Raw genomic sequence first — 21,317 nt, forward strand, 5'->3', positions numbered from 1 at the left:
CATAGAGGCCAATATGGCAAAGTCCCTGCCTCCAGAAGCTTGCCATCTACTAAGAGAGAGATAAAGGAAAGAGCTAATGATACTCTTGAGAATACAAATAGTAGAAGGGAAATAAAGAGGGATAAGGAGAGAATGACAGGTGGGTGGGTGTATTTTGAATAAAATGATCAAGTAAAAGCACTGAGATTTTCAGTTTGCATTTCATTTCTCACATTTTTTTCAATTTTTGGAGCATTTCTGATCTTTTTCTCTAATTAAGTATTGCTCATTACACATGCCATTATAATTCAAGACTCAAGTCTTGCTCAAATACCAGAAAATTTTTGCTTATTCTATTATTCTGGGATAAAATTCAACCTTCTTGTTTGGTTAATATGCCGTTTCAACCCAGAGATCTTCATTTAGTTTTAGTGACCTCTCGCTTTTTTTCATGGCCCAGATTATTTCAGTCTAATTAATATATTATGCAAATAATTTCCTTCTCTTCCTGAGATAGAATTCTTAAATTCACTTTTTTTTCTGAATTTCTACATTTGAAATTTTTTTCTCACATCCTGTATCATTTTGTTGAATTGATAAATGTATGTCAAAGTTCTAGTAGTATCTACCAGTGATGATTTTGGTGTTTGCAAGACACTCTTTGGAGTGTTCCACATGTTATTTTATCACTTAATCCTTGTAGTGGATTAATGGATGTCATCAGTAATACAGTTTTATGTATGAGGAATGCAAGTCACAGAAAGATAAAGTAATTTAAGAAAGTATCACAGCTTCTATATCACAGTGGATCTGACATGCTAAATGAAGCAGTTGACACCTGAGACTATATTTTTAGGTTCCACTCTATGCTGCCTTTAAAAATGGTCACTACTTGAAAAGATGTGAACTTTAGGACTTCAGAGTTAAAATTAAGTCTGGCATCTAGATCTTAACACAACCTATTTTATCTCTTAATTAAATAACTATTAAGATAATATAAAGTTAAGGGAAGAAGAAAAAATTTAAATAATGAAAACTCAAAAATAATAAAAATGAAAAATAAATAACCTAGAAAAATATCAAGTATCTCTAACACCAACTAGGCTCTATTAAGAAAATGTCCACATTTTGTTTTCAGGCATTCTTGGGCTTCATCTCATAAAGTGAATTTCCCTCAAAAAAATAAAGAAAGAAAAAACAGGAAGTCAGCACCCTACAGTCAAGAGCTGAGCTGAGAGAGCTGACTGAGTAGCCAGATACCGAAATAGTCAATTAAGATAATAAGCCAGAGTGCTAGTAACAGTCAAGCCTTCAATAACAGAGATGTTATAAGCAAGAGGTGAGCCCAGAGGAAGTACAGACTTGCCTTATTCCACTTACTACCATGGAATGCTCACCTGGGCAAGGATCAGTTGGATCAATGCAGATGTGGGTCCATCTCTCTATGGAAGGAATCCTGAACAAAATACTCCTGCCATTTTAAGGACTCAGGGGCTGGGAGAATGGCAGTGGAGCTAGGAGTAGAAAAGTACTAAGTATTGAGTGAGAGTGGAGAACAGTGACTTCAAGGTCTGCCCTCCTTCCCTGATAAGGAGTAGCAGAGGCACCTGAGAGAGGCCTTGGCTTCAAGCAAACCCTCCCCAAAAAGAAAGCACCTGGGTTGGGAATGCAGCTATGTATAAGAGCCTGAGCCTTGACTGACACTCCCTTCAGAGACAGCAATGCACTGACTATGCATCCAGTCTGGTGTGGGGAGGCAGCTTCCCCTGTCAGATCTGGGGTGAGGTGTGGGGGAGGAAGCATATGTGGGAATTCGGCCAGGAGCTAGACTCCTCATCTACCTATCTGGAGCGCAAAGATGAAGTATCAAAAACAACAAGAATGTCAGGAAATTAGGTAACTACTTCTCTACCATATACAACCTTGAATCTCTACAGCTTTGAGTCTTCTAAAGTCTTAGCTTCTTTCTAAATCTTTCCATATCCATTCATGTTTAAAATTTGTAGAAAACAATGGTAAGGGAAGGAAGTAGAAAGAATGGAATATGTCCATTCCTGGGAAGTCTGCTCCAGGAGGGCAGGATTTCCATCTACTTGTTTATTGGTAGATCCTCATTACTTAGCATGTGAAAGACCCTAACTAAATTTTTGGGGAAAAAAAAAAAAGGGTGGAGGTGTGTGAGGGTAAAGCATTGAAAGTAGTGACAGAGACAGGGAGATTCCTGGTGGCAGTACACTAAGGGTTTTAGTATTTCTGTATACTTCACTGAAATGTTAGGGCAGCAAAAGCAGGAAAGGTCCCACTCAAGTAGAGCAGAAAAGGAAAATAATATGGGAAATCTATACTCTCTACATCCATCAACTCTCCACATTTAGATCTGAGAAAGGGTTTTAGCTTCTCTTCACGTGAGCATATCCTCATACCTATTTCCATAGACCAACAGTGCCCTGGTTGGTTAATTGATCAAGAACAAATAAAAGAAGAAAAATGCTACATGTGATATGCAAACTAACTGAAAGAGGGCTGAAAAGAGAAAAGTATGCTGAAGACTCATAAAAACATGTATCCGGAACCCTATGAATGTAAAGAAACTCTCAAATTTTCAAAATAATATAATATTTGTCCCTCTATGAAACAAAGCAGAAAATTATAAGAAAGTCACTATGAAAATTAAATGGAAAAATATTAGAAAACTAAAATGCAGTTGCAGAATTAAAACCTCTTCAGGAAGAATAAAGCACAGACAGGTTGACAAAGTGACTTAAGTTATGTGACTTACAGAACACATAAGAAAGCTTTAGAAAGAGAAAAACTAACAGATCTAGCAAAGGTGACTGAAGTAGAGAATACTTATTGGAGACATTATATTCATACTTTCCAATCTGGAGAGCAAATTTGTTTACATATTAACTTTTATAACTCTCTTGTTAATTAGTTTCCTCATCTGGTTAGTGGATTTTGCTTGTGATCTTAGTTTTAGTAGGGTTGATTGCATGCGCATGGATAGGATTAAGTGCTTTAGTGAGGCAGGAGGGCGGTAGGTGTATATTTCTTATGAGAGCTTCCAGATGCAAAATGAAGTTTAAATTTTCTTCTCCTTGGTCCTCTGACTTTGCATTTATCCTAGACAACTTTCAGATTAATTCCTTGGCTGCAGAGAACAATCAGTGTGGAAAGGTAGGGTAAATTCAGAAATCACACCTTTTCATAGCAAAGACCAGGCCTCCCTAATAGCATTAATCTAATTCATTTCGTAGAGAGTGACCTTTCATTTTCCTATGATAAACAAATATTTTGTTTATAATCAGAAAGTAATAAGAAATGTTATTTTAAATATGTAGATTAAGGCCCTGATTTTACAAATACCTAAGGGAATTACATAATGAAAAGTAGTTTTATGCTGCAATATTTAATGATTTATTTATACTTCTCTCCATTTCTCATAATTTCAACCATGGATATTTAATAAACAGGAAATTATTATCATAAATACATATTCATGTACTTTTATCAACAATTCCTAATCTATGAATACACTTCAATGGAATATTTGACTTTTGAGTCAATAATCCATTCATTCAGTAAGAATTTATTGATGTATACTATGTGATGACAACTGTGGTAGTCACTGATATGGCAGTAAAGAGGTGAGAAGATAAGATCATTGTTCTCAAGAAATTCCAAGATGGTGGGGCATAAAGATACTAAATCAAAATGCAAATAAATATTTATTTCCAGTTTTAAAATACCAACATACAGTACAATTTAAAAGTATAAAATAGGCTGATATAGCTTATTCTGGGGCCTATATATACTCTTTTTAAGGAGATGTTGAAGCTGACACTTGAAGGATGAATCAAAGTTTTTCAGAAAGTTTAGTGGCCTAATTCTATTTCAAACTAGTGCAACAAGGTGCTACATGGTACATCATGGGAATGCAGGCTTAGGCACAACAAAGACTTGCGGCAAATGACTTCTTGTTACTTACATAGCACAGAGGATCCAAAGGAGCAGGGTAAGAGATCCCCCAGGGTGTCCAACTGCTTGGATCAGAGTTGATAGCTCCACACATCTTGCTTGATATCAGAGATGAGGGTCAGTTGTGCTGTCCAAGTGGTTGGGTTTCTATACACTCCAGGGGGAGGGGACCCTACCAATAAGCAAAAAGCATTAATCAGGCAACCCCCGTGCCCTGGCAAGCAGCTGGGACTGGTTAAGTTTAAACATCTCCCCCAGTTGCCTGTGGTCACTTGTGAAAAGATACTGAACACCTGTACTCAAACAAGCAAGAAGGGAAAAGGAAGGACACAGATGAGGGCTCAGAGATGGCTGCTGAGTGTGTCTGTGATTTCTCCAGCATCTAGCCATTTGATATTTGCGTAAGTTGCCTAACTTCTCTAAGCTTTTGGGTCGTAATGTGTAAATATATCAGAGCATTATGTTTAATTTACTTACTGCATAGGATTGTCGAGTTTTAAATGGGATTTTTTTTCAACCTACAGTACAGGAGTTTCAAGAATATTAGCTATTTTTCTAGCTGTTGTTAGCAAAGATAGAATCTGTGGAAGATGCAGAAAGAGGTCACAATGTTTGTGAAGACTCTGAGGTGCAAAGGAGGTTCACTATTGTGGTTGGACCATGGTGAGTGTTCCAGTTTGCTAATGCTGCCATTATGCAAAATACAGTAATGGATTGGCTTTCATAAAGGGGGCTTATTTGGTTACATAGTTCTAAGACCATAAAAGTGTACAAACTAATGCATCAACAAGAAGATATCTTCACTGAAGAATGGCCGATGGTGTCCGGAACACCTCTGTCAGCTGGGAAGGTACGTGCCTGGTGTCTGCTGTTCCTTTGCTCACAGGTTGCATTTCAAAATGGCTTTCTCCACAATGTCTCTGGGTCTCTTTTAGCTTCTTCAGCTCCTGTGCATCTAAGCATCAGGGTCCTTTCTTAGCTTCTCTGGAGCAAACTCTGGGCTAGCATCTCTAAACGTCTTCAAGCCTCTCCAAGTGTGAGCTTTAAGCTCCAGTGATTAAATCAAGATCTACCCTGAATGGGTGGGGTCCATATATCTGTGGAAATAATTCCAAACCTTTCACCCACAGTTGATTGAGTCACATCTCCATGGAAACACTCAATCAAAAGATTCCAACCTAATCAATACTAATATGTCTGCCCCCACAAGATTGCATTAAAGAATATGGCTTATGGAGGGACATAATACATCTGTACTGGCACAGTGAGAAACAGTGTGATGGTTATGAGGATGATGAGTCAGTCAGGGAACAGTTCATGCAGCAACGTGATACAGTCTTAGAGTTTTATATCTTGATGAAAATGAGCAGTGATTAGAAAACTAGCATGATCAGCTATGAATTTAAAAAGCAGTCTGATTCCATTTTAGGGAATGTTTTAGAGTGAGAATAAGTTCAAATTCTAGAAGACCAGGTATTGGAAAGAAATATTGAGAGTTTAGGATAAGCTGAGAGGATAAGAGGTATTCTTGTACTCAAAGAAACAATTTAAAGTTCAGCCATTAAGGAATGGCTATATAAATCTTTGTATCTCCAATTTTTCCCGTTTGCATATTCTCAAAATTATTTTTAATACTATTTTGAAAAAAATTGAAAAATACCCAAAATGCCATGCTAAGTAGGAGAGCCACTTTATAAAATCATCTTTCTAATGATGTAAGTATCTGTAGATGTATATAGGTATGTTTGCATAGACATATGTAAAATATTATACAAATTTATGAGCAATATGAACATATTTAAAAAAGCAATTTAAATAAAATATAAATTTGAAATATGGTATCTTTCATAATATTGAAACGAGCATTTAAGAATCAATCAATTCTATTCCTGGATAGATACATTATCACTATATTTTATTTTTTAATTTGCTTTTATTACATATCCAAATGTTTTATAGCATATGCTTTGCTTAAATTTCTAAATTTTTATTATGTTCATTATATTTTAAGGAGAAAAATGATATGTCTGGTATATAAAGTTAGAAACTTTATATTGAAAGATGATTCAGGTGGAATTGTCAATTCAATAGCTGAGTAGGATATAACTAATAATATATCAAACTTGTAGGTGTTAACATATTATACCTGTGTCTTGATTTTCAGATCTTGGTGAAACTAATGAAGTTAAGAAGCAAAGCAATACCAATAATTTAGAACAAGAATTTTATAATTCTAATTTTTTACACTCCTACTTTCATTGAATTAGTACAATACTGAAATTATGAACATCTTACAAAGGTGAAAATAAAAGCAAGGAAATCTGTTTACCACTTCTAGAAACTAGCCAGATTATATATAGACTGTAGTAAAAGGTTTGAAATAAAAAGTCCTGTAGTTGATTTCAAATTTTATATTAAATAGCTATGGGATTTTGACCAAGTTGACTAAGCCTCACTTTCTTTCTCTTAATCAGTAAATAAATTAGAAAATAAGACCCACTCTATCTACTTCACATGGATGTTGTGAGGAAGATATAAAATAATGTGTGAAAGCTACTCCAAAATTATGTTTTGCAAACCTAAAAATCTTTGTTCTTACAATGGAATTAATGATCACAGGGAAGCATAAATAGATTGTTTTGCAATAAATAATCAAAAAATATGAGGAAAGCCAAATGCTATGTAAACCAATTTTGTTTTCTTTGAGCTTAACTAATATCTCATACTTATGTAGACCTAATAATTACTAAGAAATTAGTTAATCTCCTCCCTGATGGTTGAAGAATAAAGGCCATTTGATCAAGGACTTCATTAGTAGATATTAAATTATTTTTATTGTAGTGCAGTATGTAATCAACTCAATATAAGTAGCCTGGAAATAAATTAGATCTACTTGATTTAGATATGATCTAAATCATACCCATATTTATTCATAATTAGTAAACTGCATTAAATTAATGATATGCTAAATATATGCATAGACTATGTACACTTAGAATACTTGTAGTGAATATAAACCAATTAAAAACATGGTAAATTTTAGAAGATCCATGATAATGAAAAGACATTTAGTAATACATTTATCTCTGAATCTCTTGCTACTACAAGAAAATTGAAAAACAAATTAATTAGTATCATGCATTTTCTTTTGTCAATTAAAATGTGTGACTTCAAACAATCTCTTCAGTCTTTCATAGTCATAGAACATTCTGCTAAACTTTATAAATAAGTGTAAACTCTTGGCTTTCTTTCTATTGAGCAACTGTAATCAAGTAAGACAGGGATCTCCCTTTGCAAACTCACTCAGGAGCAGATCAGGCAGGAGTGTGGAGTAAAGAGTTCCATCCCTTTACACCTGGTGCTGCCTTGTCTTGCACTTGATCTTAGTTTCTTGTTTAACCTTTTTAGGACCAACCCAACCTTACTTCTTTCTGAGAGGCCCTGAAATGGTTTTGGTAGGGGATCATTTCTTCTCTAGATCTTATTTTAGAGTTTATAGTCCTGATAATTTTGAGGGGCCTGAAGTAATTTCTTTAATTTGTTCATCATCAATTAGGCATGAATTTATACATGGCTCATTTTCTGCACAATGAGCAGGGTCAGATTAGGATATTTAGATCCCCTAAGGACTAAAAATATATAGATACTCAGCTTGTGTGATATTACAAGATAAACACTAACCCCTTTTAGGATGAAGAAATAGCATATCATTTTATTTTCTCATGATAAGCATTTCTTAGTACATTTTGAAATACCAAATGCTTTTAATTTTTTCTAATTTTTGACTAATTCTTAACTGGTAACTTATTATACAAGTAAATTCTTATTATACCTAAGCAACATGGGCTATATTAAACTCAGTATATTGTTCTCTCTCTTAAATTCTACCATGTATCTCTCATTCTATTAGCCTATGCATCCAGGTAATAAAACTCTATGCTGTGACAACTACTGTTGAAAAAAGAGAAAGGGAGAGATTTGAATAGAATATGGAGAATCCATTTGCAGTAAATGAAGACCTTTTCTCTCACAAATCTTTTAAGGCAAGCATTTTGACTGATTGATTTGAAATATCTATGCCAAAATATTTAATTAGGTCCTTTTTGCCAAGTACTAATCAATCAATCATTACTTTTAATGTACTAACAGAAAGATTTCTGAACTTGACTTACTGATATGTTTTCCCACATTTGTAGCCAAGTTTATTTCTTCCGTAACATTTTTTTTTTTTTTTTTTTTTGCTGGAAATGAGGGTGGGGATGGTGGCAGGGAATGGTGATTTTAAGAGTATATCCCCTAAACTCTACCTAACCATTTTTAAGAATTATACTATGTCCTGTGATTTTGAAATCAAGAGCCATATAATAACAAAAGGCATAATAGATTATTACTAATGTTATTCATTTAGCCACAAACCCACATATCATTTAATAATATCAAAAATAATGTTTGCAACTTTCAAAGTTTAATTTTCTTTACAGGCTAGGTCTTAGCTAATTAGCAATCTGTATCTGGTTGGGACATGCTTATTGTTTCCTTGGTTTGTGTTCTGTCCTGTATAAAGCCCATCTGAGACAGATATTCCAAAATATTTGAATATCATGGAGTTATGTAGTTATTATATACCTAATGCATAAAGTCAATTAAGTGAGTACTGAGAATTATTCACTATAACTTTCAGTCTGTTCATCTGGCAATTAGAGAAAAATGGGGAACAATTGCCTGCAAAATAATTCCTCGATGTTCTATGACTCATAACATTGAGAATAAATGCAGACATAATAGAAACTTTTGTTTTTTCAAATTATGTGTAATTATTCAGCATGGTTTCAAATATTAAATGCAAGCTACTTAAATTTAGCCATTGGGGACCATAATATGGGAATACTGATTATGAAAATGCAAACAATAAAATCTTGTTTTATAAATAGGGAATACAGCCAAGAATTTTTTTATCCACTTTCACCAACTGATTTTGCTTATTTCATAATTATAGGCATAAATAGAAGCTTTATTGAGGTTTTATGTGTAGTTCAAGATACATATTGTCTCTACATATAATTTTGCATTCTTATATGAATTTTGCTTTGTTTCAATGATCATAAATTCCTAAAAAAACAGAGATTATGCTTCTACTTAATTTTTAAAAATTCATGAACTGGCTTGGAATATTGAATGCAGGCTAGTACAATATTCTGTGATAAGCTGGCCCATGGATACCAGTCACTTGTCTCGTTCTTCCTTTGTGATGGGAAATCCCCCCTTTTCTAAACAGCTATGTATAACAAATCATAACAATACCATTTTCTTACCAATAATTTGTATATAAATGGACAAGTGATGCAATGCCATCAAAACAAAACAAAACAAAAATGAAACAAAGTCTGCTGAAAGGGTTCGACAGATGTTTCCCAGTGATAAAAAGAGATTCTCTCTTCATTGACTGGATGCTTTGCTTGGATGTGTTGCTTGTAGCTGTGGCAAACCCTCTTCTGCATCCCCATGAGGTTAGCTAAACTGACATAGTAAGAATGGAAGGAACCTGAGCTCTTGATATCGTTACTTATTTCACAAAGTTGGCAGCAACCTCATATCGCCACTCCTTGTTAAATAATACGATACATTTATCTATTAGTTAATTTTGATGTATGCTTTACTTTAGTTTTAACTAGCAAGGAAAGGCATTACAAATGGTGTAACTAACTTCTTCAAAGATGTAGTAATTCTTGCGATTAAATGCTACTGCACACCAATAGAACAGCATTACTACACTCTCAGGGTCATCTTTGGCAAGTGAAATACAAAGAATCTGTATCTATTTGTAAGTTGAATAGTAAAGATAAGATGTGTCCTTATACAGCTAATGAGCAATCAGTTCCTTGAGTCAAATCCACAATACAGACAGAACACAGATATAACACAAAAGTAGAGGGAAAAAACAGCACGTGCTGCCATTTTATATAATCAGTGATTTATTTACTATTCTATTTCCAAAGAATTAGCAGGTTTCATAATTCTATTAGTAATGCCAAACAACTGTTCTCTAGCAGGGCAAAACAAAATGATGATCAGGTTAATAGCAATGTTATCATTCAAGGGATGTTTAAGAACAAATAATTTTGTAAATGTCTGTTCTGAGCATCAGTACCTACTCTTCTTGTGAGAATATTATTATACAAAACTCAGCATAATCTTGGCATTCAAGTGTTCCACAACTTGTCCTAATATATTAAGTGATTTCAGTTCCTATCTACATAATGAGATTAAAAAAAAGGAAAATATGGGCATATATTTTATCATGTCTTACTAAAAGAGATCCTTTTAAAGAAAAGGGACATTTCCCTTATTCTTTAAAAATCTATCAATTGTATATATCTTCCGAAGTGAAGATGAAGATTGAGTATTAGTGATCAATATTATTCAAAAATTATAAGGTCTGGCTTTACTGTAAATTGTATTTTTTCCCTTTTTCATTCCTTTACTAAAGAAGTTGTGGGTTTATAGAACAGTCATGAATAAAATATAGGATTCCCTATATACCACCCTATTATTAACACCTTGCCCCAATGTGGAACATATGTTACAACTGATGATAGCATATTTTTATACTTGTACTATTAACTGTAGACCATGGTTTAACACAGGGTTCACTGTGTACTGTAGTTCCACAGATTTTTTCAAAAATTTTATTGTTACCATATACACAATATAATATTTCATCTCTTACATTCTCATATATATATATATATAAACATTCAATGCTGTTAATTGTGTTCACAATGCAGTGCTACCATCACCACCATCCATTTTCTAAACATTTCCATCATTCCAAATTGGAACCCCGTACATTTTAAGTCTTAATTTTCCTTACCAAATTCCCATCCCATCCTCTGATAACCTATATTCTGGATTCTGACTCTATGAGTTTGCTTATCCTACTTATTTAAGATCAGTGAGATCATACAATATTTATCCTTTTGTTTCTGGCTTGTTTCAATCAACATGATGTCTTCAAGGTGTCTTCATGATGTCATCAACATTATGGTTAATGGACACTTGGGTTTCTTTAATCTTTTGGCAATTGTGAATAATGCCATTATAAACATCGGTGTGAAATATCCGTTCAAGTCCCTGCATTCAGTATTTTGTTTTTATACTTCGTAGTGGGATTACTGGGTTAGACGGTAGTTCTACCATAAAGGTTGTACAATTTTACATTGCCACCAGCAATAAATATTTATATTTCTCTGCATTCTCTCCTACACATGTTATTTTCCTTTTTTTAATAGCAGCCTTTCTAGTTGGTGTGAAATGGTGTCATTGTGGTTTTAATTTCAGTTTCCCTGATGGATAATGGTTATCCTTTCATGTGTTTTCTGGCAATTTGTATATCTTCTTTGGAGAGATGTCTATTCAAGTCTCTTGCCTATTGTTTAATTGTTTTTTTTTTTTTTTTTCCTTCTTGTTTTAAGTTAAAGGATTTCTTTATATATTCTGGATAGTAAACCTTTACTGGATATGTTGTTTCCAAATATTTTTTCCAACTGTATGGGTTATTATATTGCTTTCATTATAAAAGTCTTTGACACACAAAAGTATTTAAATAGATGAGGTCCCATTTATCTATTATTTCTTTTGTTGATTGTACTTTATGTATAAATTCTGAGAAACCATTGCCTAACACAAAGGCCTGAAGATGCTTCCCTACATTTTCTTCTAGGAGTTTGATAGTTCTGCCTCTTATATTTAGGTCTTTGATCAATTTTTAATTGATTTTTGTACATGTGTGGGGTAGGGATCCTCCTTTTATTTTGCAAATAGGAATCCAGTTTTCCCAGAACCAGTTGTTGAAAGACTATTCTTTCCCAATTGAGTGGTATTTGCCTCTTGTCAAAAATAGTTGACCATATATTTGAAGGTGGATTTCTGAGCTCTCAATTCTATTCCATTTGTCTGTCCTTGTGCCAGCATTATGCTGTTTTTATTACTGTGGTTTTGTTACAAGTTTCAAGATCTGAAAATATGAGTCCTCCAACTTCATTCTTCTTTTTCAAGGTGGCTTTTGCTATTTGGGACCCCTTATCCTTCCATGTAAATTGATGATTGGCTTCTCCATTTCTGCAAAGAAGGTTGTTGAAATTTTGATTGGGACTGCATTAAAGCTGTAAATTGCTTTGGTTAGGGATGACATCTTAATGATATTTAGTCTTCCAAATCCATGAACACTGACAAATCCTCCTGTTTTAGAACTTCTTTTATTTATTTTAGCAATGTTTTGTAGTTTTTATATATACAACCTTTATATCCTTGATTAGGTTTATTCCTAGATATTTGATTCTTTTAGTTGCTATTCTGAAAGAATTTTTTTTTTCTTGATTTCTTCTGTTTGGTCATAGCTTGTGTATAGAAATACTGCTGACTTTGGGATGTTGATCTTGTACTGCACCACTTTGCTGAATTCATTTTATTAGCTCTAGAAGCTTTGTTGTTGATATTTCAGGATTTTCTTTATATAGGATCTCATCATCTGCAAACAGAGAATTTTTACTTGTTTTCCAGTTTGGATGCCTTTTATTTCTTTTGCTTGTCTAATTGCTCTGGCTAGAACTTACAGTAAAATGGTGAATGACAGTGGTGACAGTGGACATCTTTTTCTTTCTTGTTCCTGATCTCAGAGGGAAAGCTTTAAGTCTTTCATCATTAAGTAGGATGTTTGCTGTAGGCTTTTGTTATATGCCCTATATCATGTTGAGGAACACTATTCCTAGTGTTATAACTGTTTATCAAGAGGGGGTGCTGGATTTTAACAAATGCATTTTCTGCATCAAGGTGATCATGGTTTTTGTTTTTTTTTTCTTCCTTCATTGTGTTAATGTGGTTGATTACCTAAAATGATTGTCTTATGTTGAAGAAACCTTGCACACCAAGGATAAATCCCACTTGATCATCGTGTATAATTCTTTTAATATGCTGGTGGATTCAGTTTGCTAGTATTTTGTTGAGGATTTTTGCATCTATATTCGTAAGAGATATTGGTCTGCATTTTCTTTTCTTGTGGTTCTTAATCTGCTTAGGTATGAAGTGGTGTTGGTCTTGTAGAAAGAATCATAAGTGTTCTCTCCTCATCAATTTTTTAGAAGAATTTGAGCAGAATTGGATCTCTTTTCACTAGATAATGACCTGACTGGCTGTCTTTTATAGATTTCCCTGTGTTTTGGTTTGCTAAAACTGCCAGAATGCAATATTGGGGGTTTATTTGGTTACAAATTTACAGTTCTAAGGCCATGAAAATGTCCAAATTAAGGCATCAAGAGGAAGATACCTTCTGGAGGAAAGGCTGCTGGCATCCAGGGTTCCTCTGTCACTTGGGGAGGCACATGGAGATGTCTTCTGGTCTCTCTTCTGGGCCCTGGTTTCAAAACGTCTGTCTCCGAATGTCTCTGGGTGTTTCTCTCTAAGTTTCTCTGATCTCTGTGAGTTTCTCTTGTCTTTTATCCTCTCATAGAGGACTCCAGCAAGGGTATTAAGGTCTCCTTTGAATGGGCTGGGTAACATCTTCATGGAAATAACCTAATCAAAAGTTCCCACCCAACAATAGGTCTGCCCCCACAGGGGTGGATTAAGAGAACATGGCCTTTTATGGGATACATTATCAAGTTCATACCAGCACACCCAGACTATCACAAATTGGAATATTATGCCCCCAAATTTAAGAATACTGTGGCTAAATGTAAGCAAATTGCTCAGGTCTATTAAGTTTATGTTTGGAACCCAGGATCTACATGATTATCATACTACCTGCTTCACACAGATTAAATTTGTAACAGCTCTCTTCCTGACCTAAACTTATCTCTCCTTCCACATAGGTAGACTTCCTGGTATGCTGAAGCTGGATCTATATTTTTTTTTTTTTTCATTAATATAATTCCTGTGCCCAGCTCAGAGGATGTGAATAATTTTCAGGAAATGTAGACAGAGATATGAGGTATGGTAATTAATATGGATACTGAATTCACCTGTGACTGTAATTAATAAATGAAGAAACTAAAGTGAAATATAAGTGACTTCCAGCGGAAGTGACCTGTTGACCTGTGAAAAATTCATATCACTCATGGCAATGATCGATGGCTGTCCACTATGTCCACTAATCAGCTTGTCTCATCTCTATTTAATAGCTGAATTATTTCTTCCATTCCATAGGTTTTAATATTTTCCCCCAATCCCTAAATCATTCTCAGCCTGTGATCATGTTTCTACTTATGATGCAAAGAATGCTAAGCTTATTTTACTTATGTATTATTAACCCTTGTAAAGGGAGCCTTAAAAATATACAATACACAAACCCAACAAATTCAAGGAAGAAGGAGGGAATCCTCCCTATTGCTCTGCTTTTGTCAGAATGACTTGCACAGTTTACTTTGTGGATTTAGGAAGTGAGATTTTTCCATGAATCATAACTCTGGAGGTGTTCACTGTAGACAAACCTCAGAGAGGCCTTCAGCTTGAAAGCGTACCCTAAAACATAAAGGTCTCCTAAAATCATCTCACTGCTTCTGTTCTTAAGTAATGTCTAGTTTGCTCTCCATACTATAGTGAAAGTTAAATTTCTAAAACTTAAATTTCATCCTGTCATTTTTTTGTCTTTAAAAAATTTAACTTTTAAAAAATTATAGTAAAGCTCAAATTCCATACTCTTCCATAACTGTTACTTCCAAGGGCTTTTGTAATCTGAACCTCACCTCATTTTTCAATAATTGCCCTCCCCACACTCTTTATCCTTGCCAGATTCAATAGCCTTCAGCTGTTCTGATATCCCCTGGCCCCTCACATCTGGGTCTCAGTATATAACATTTGTAACAATCTTCCAATCATGGCTCTTCATGGCTATGCCCTACTCATTTTCCAGATTTCTAGATTGATGTTACTTCCTTCAGACATCCTTCCCTGAAACTACATATCCAGTATCTTTGCTTCTTTTACTTGATCTCAAAACAGCTTCTACTATCTACATTGGACTTATCATGCTTGTGTTGAGAGGAAGGACCTAAAAATAGTTTATTTATTTATTTTATATATTTATTTATTTAGAGGTTGGCATTTAAACATTTTTAGGATATTGCTATTTTTAGTGGTGGAGCCACTTTGGAAAGAAATATTTGAATGATAGCTTTTGGCTATGCATCTGTTAGGCATTCTGGAGAGGACTAATAAGCCATAAAGCCAGTAGTTTTGCACTAGGTCCTATTCTGATGTTAGTGTCTGGATCATGAGAGTTGTTATAGATTTTGAATATCATGAATATATTACCTATTGTAAATATCATGTGAATACGCATGAGAGCCTCCATTGTTAGGGAGGAAGGTTTTAATGGGATGTTTTTGGCATGATAGAACCTGCTCTTTTCTCTCCCTCATTGTTAGAGAGCTTTAAGATTACTGGATTGGGATAGTCCAATCTGCATGAGGTTCAAGGAATCTTAAGGGAGGAAAAGTTTCAAGATTTCTGCTGCTCCTCTTTTGAGATTCTACCTCTTCAGAACATCTCTGGTGGATTGATGTGATCTAGAGGAGTGAGTGAGGATGACACAAAAAGGGCTCAAGAGCTTCTAAAGGGAAACTCATTGTGGACAAAGAAGGAATCTAGACTGGCATCACAAAAGAAGGCTAAAGTCAGCCACTCTGGCACTGTAAGCATACCATGAGGAACACAGCCAAGTGTGTAAATATGTAAAAATCAGGAGAGTTGTGACACTAAAGTAAGATAACAGTGGAAGCTCTGGCCAATTTGGTCACAGTGTGTACAGCAGCCAGTGGCTCTTACAGAATCCTTCAAACTTAAAATCCCACATACAAATGCTTGATTTATTTTTTTAAGTGAATTTGAGAACAATTAGAACTGGTTCTTCAGGCAAGACAGATAAAAGCAGTGCCCTCCAAAATCAAGGACTACCTGGGCTTTAGGCCTCTGGTTTGAGTACTCATAACAGCAGCAGCATCACTTGCTTTACAGCCTGATGGGGGCACTCTGAGCTCTGGTTCCGGTAACAGGAAGAACAACCAGCTGGCCTAAATCAGCTCCTAAATTCTATATCTCTGGGAAGGAGAAAAAAAAAAAAAAAGTTTGCCATTGGAATAGGTGATATCAGGGGTCACAGTTGCATTTATTTGAAAACCAAAAGAGCTCTAATGCATTTTATTTTTATTTTTAACTCAAGCCAATAAAACATTCTTTATTATATTGTCTATTTATTTTTCTCTACTACAGTGAGCAGGGACCATTTCTGCCTTAATGTATCTTTGGTACCTAGACAGAATCTGGCTCAGACTGACACTGAATAATTAGCTGTGGAAATAATGAAAAAATAATGTCCCATTTTTCCTAGAATTTAAGATGGCCAAGATTGTTTCAAGATCACCATTAATTAAATCATAACTTTTATGGAAACAAAAACAAAGTACTACCATAGAAAATATATTCATAAACTGTAAAGCATATCCTTCTTTTAGAAAAATAAAAAAAATTAGAAAATATCTTTATTAATAATTAAGAAAATATGCTAAGTAACCTGGCTAAAGTAAAAATTCCTTTTATGTGGAATAAATGGCACTAAAATGCAAGTCTCTAACTTCTGTTCCAGAACTGAAAATATGATTTGTCATTTATAAGTTTTATAAATGTTTAAAACCCCATTTGCCTCATCCCATTTTGATTTATAAACAGATAAAGAAAAGTGAGGCTCCAGTGGCCTATTTTATGAAGCTTGTACAATTCTCTAGGTAGATGAAAGTGAAAATACAGTCTTCTTTAGTTAAGTAGTTTCTGAATAATCTAATTGTTACATTGAACAGAAATATGTATTGTCAAAATAAATTTCCACTTATTTAGTAGAAGAAATATTAAGGCAATTATGCCCAAATCCAGGGATATATAAGCCTAGTAAAATACTAAAAATTAACAATTAGGTCAGGAATACTGTTCAAATTATGCTTCCTCACAATTTTATGAGAAAAATTTATATTCCATTTTTAGTCAAAATATTCCTTTATGCTTTTTGTCTATGGTGTCATTCTTAGAGTGGACTTTCTACTATAAAATTTTGTAAGTATCTCATATATATTGCAATCAAATCTCCAAATAATCTATATTTTATTTTGGTAAATATTGAAAGATAAGGATATTACTTTATATTTTACAAAATATTTATGGAACAGTTTCCAAACTATTTATTATAAAGTTTCTTATATATTTGATATATCACTTTCATGTTGTCCTAAATATTTATCAATATTTCTATCAGTGTTCTGGACTTCTTTGATAAAGTCATTCTTTTATTTTTCAAAGATCACACTATTAAAATTACTTTAATGTTGCCCTACATTATAATATTTATAGGGCAGTGCCTATTAGTGAATATATTTTGAAAATAATCAGGCAATTCCATCATACTTTCTCAATGGGATATGTTCTGAAAGTTATCAGCTAAATAATTTTTTAAAGAAGAATTATGAGAAGTTCTTGGTGAAGCAGAAGGCATATTTGATGAGCTAGGAGACAAGTACCATCTCCAATTGGTACAACTTTTGTTGATTGCTCACTGCTCTAATATTTCCATTTTGTGTATCATGCCATCCAGGCTAAATGGAGTCTGGGGATGAATGCTGAGGACTCTGATCCATCATCTAAATCTGCTGTTTCCAGAAAATAATTTCTACCCTCAAATTCACCCAGGCCAACTTGCCCAAATCTGTCCTCACTCCCACATCCTACTTTTACAAACTTGACTGGATTTTGTTCTGTTGAAGGAGCCAGTCATTATACTGAATTTTTTCTTTTCATATCTTCACATTCTCATCCCATTTTCAGATTTATATATTTTAAAAATTACTCACAAAGTGATAGAAGCTAGAGTTTATCCTAAAATCTATCCAATCACAAATCCCACAAGCATTCTTGTGAAGAATGTTGTAAAGTTTTAACTTGATGGTGAAGCTCAGATTTTATAGCTAACTGCAGTAAATAGCCAATTGCATACAATTTACTTGCTAAATGATTTGCAGCACAGATTTGATTCTCTATTTCTACTAGGCAAGAACAAACCGCTTGTGATAAGAGCAATTAGAAAATGAGAAACAATTCATTAAAATTAAAAATATAATTAATCATATGAAAAAAAAATGATGCTATGTTTCAGAAGTCAGAGCAAAAACCAAAGAGAAACAAAAGTGCAAGACAATGAAGGAGACATAACAGATTCATTGAAGAGGACTGACATAGGACTAGCAGTCATTCTAGAATGGAAAAACAAGACTGAAAACAAATGGAAATATATAATAAAAAAATGGAAGACATTCTCTGAAAGTTAAAGCCATGAGTTGCAAGTTTATTTTCAACCCTGATTTTTGAAAGAAATAACTTTCAGATAAATTATAGCAAAATTTTACAAATATCTGTAAAGGAGAAATCTAAGGATTCCATCATATTCAAGTAAATATCAATCTTACATTATAATAAAATGAAAATAAATGTCAAGTCCAGCCATGAGAGCAGAGAAATTTAAGAAATTGTATAATTAGAAGGTAAAAGTTCTTTGTGATATAATATTTACAACATAGGCTTTTGCTATTAAAATGAAAATGAAATTCAGTTGAATAATCCAGAGGAAAAAACCCTGAAAAAATAGTTGTTCAATATGAAGTAACTAAAACATGGCCCAATTTTAGCACGTAAGTTCCAAAAGTAAATATGGTATGTGTGTTCTTGTTCTCTGATGGAAGTTATGCTAGGTAACTAATTAACGAATCAAATGGAAAGAGTCATAATTCATTTGACATTGGTGCAAGTAATTAATTGTGGTAGTTGGGAGCTATGCACCTCAGAAAAACACGTTCTTAAACTTAATTCATCACTGTGGGTGTGAACCCTTTTAAATAGGACCTTTTGATGAGGTTACTTCAGATAATGTGTGGCCCAGGGTAGGTCTTAATCTGATAACTGAAGGCCTTATGGAGAAGGTCACAGAGACAGAAAAATATCATAGTGGGAGCAGCCAGAGATTGAAAGTCAGTGGAACCCAGGAGAGAAGGGAGAGGGCAGCAGAAGCTATCATGTGCATTGCTATGTGATGGTGGAACCAAGGACCAAGGATAGCTGGCAGTCAGCCCCAGAATTCCAGTCTTTGGGAAAAAAGCATCACCTTGATGATGCCTTGATTTGGTCTTCTCCAGCCTCAAAAGTGTGCGCCAATAAATCCCCAATGTTTAAACCTACCAACTGCATGCTATTTGCTTTGGCAGCAAAGAAACTTAAAACAATTTATGGTCAAAGTATGCAGTATAAATAGAATGGTAGATATTTTATGGGAGAGGCCTTCTACTCTATGAATGGAACTGCTCCATGATTCACTAGTTTGTAGTTTATCATATCTTTATTATCATAGTATAAATAACATGTGTTCTTAGAATTTCAGTTATTGCTAAATGACCCACAGATAAGACATATAGTATTTTATTATAATTTCAGAGCTGAATGCAAATATTGTAAAATTCTTGACCATTTAATTATAAAGGCATAGTGATGAAACAAGAGTGTCAATGAACCTCCCAGAGCTTTCCTTTATCTTGATAATGTAAACTTAGAGTATACCCGATTAATTAACAAAATCTAGTAGACCCAACTTGGAGGCACATATGCTAAGTTCCATGTCAGCTAAACCAAAATCTAAGTTTCTATTCCCTGTAAATGTGTAGCTCACCCAGAAAATAGAGTTTAAACACAAACAGCTATCAACAACTCCCTATTCGTGTGCCAACTAACTTCCTCTTTACAAAGGAACTTCCTTTACTAACCAAGTTAGGAAGTGTAGTCTGCATTAAATTCCCTCCTAATGTATTCCCTTGTTCTGTCTATAAAAGCTCATTGCTCTCTTTGTTCAGCAGAACCCCTCTCTTCCTCATGGTGATTGGAATCACCTCCATTTATGAATTGATTCAATAAAACTCTAAGATCTAACCAAATTTTGCTTGAATTTTTATTTTAACAATGTTGATTACCAGAAAAAATAACTGACACTTAAAAAGAATAAAAATTATGGAGAAGAGAGTTGTTGAATTGAGCTAAATGTATATTTTTTATAAAGGAGAGTCAATATTTGCAATTATATTATTAAATTTTGGAAAAACTAAAATCATAAAATGTCAATGTGATGAATCACATGGATTGATTGATTTTCAAATGTTAGAACAACCTTGCATTACTGGGATAATCCCTGCTTTATCAGGATGTAATATCATTTACATTAGCATGATGTATGATTTTGATTTGCTCATATTTTAAATATTTTTTGTATCCATATCCTGGTAGGCTATTGGATTTTTTCTCATAATATTTTTTTTAATTTTTTCTGGTTTTGGTTTAGGATGATTCAAGCCTCATGAAATAAATTGGATTGTTTCTTTATCTTCTAATTTCTGAAAGAATTTGTATGATTGGTATAATTTCACTGAGTTTTGCATTAGGGAATGGGCAGAGGTACCTGCCTTTTCAGGCTAGGCATTAATGATGATGCTGGCATCTAATTTCCAGCATTTAATGTATATGTCCAACCACAGTACCCAGGTGTACTTTGCTACAGTAGTACAGGTGTGCTATTTGAGCATAGTTCCATCATAGCCTCTAAATTAGTCATCTCTGGCTATAATAATGTTTCACAACAGCCACCAAAATTTAATTTATTGCTCTCATAGGTTTTAGGTCTACTGAGGTAAGTTTGTTTTAGGCTGAGGGGGTGGGAAGGGTGGATCAATCTAAAGTCTCCCCCACGATAGCTCTCACATAAAAATCCAGGGTGATGGAACAGCAGTTAACTGGGGAAGTCTTCTCTTAATGTTTGGCAGAAATGCAAACAGGCTGGTGGAAACTTGTTACGCCTCTTAAAGTTTTAGGAGTTACTTCTGCTCCTATGCTATTGAGCATCTATGACTATCACTTAATATCATCTAGGAAGAATTTTCTGTAATTTCTTGGAGCTTTTTGTTTTGGTTTATTTTGAACTAAGAGCCTTGATACAAGGATATGACACTGCTTGACTGAAATTTTTCACTTAATGATTTCAGAGCAAAGTATTGATGCTTATTTTTGGCTACACAACTTGAAAAAAGGTAACCCATGAAAGATACATCTGAATTAGATGTTATTTGAAGATCAGTCAACCCAAAGATAGGGTCTTTCAGAGTATGGTCTTAGAATCCTCTGACTCAGAATATCATGGGGTGTTTATATTTTAAAAAGTAAACTCCTTTGCCCAACTAGGCATGTACTCAATAAGAATATTTTGTTGCTGGAATGAAGTTGTGTTGATCAAA

This window comes from Choloepus didactylus, chromosome 8 (assembly GCF_015220235.1).
Source record: "Choloepus didactylus isolate mChoDid1 chromosome 8, mChoDid1.pri, whole genome shotgun sequence".
Lineage (NCBI taxonomy): Eukaryota > Metazoa > Chordata > Mammalia > Pilosa > Megalonychidae > Choloepus > Choloepus didactylus.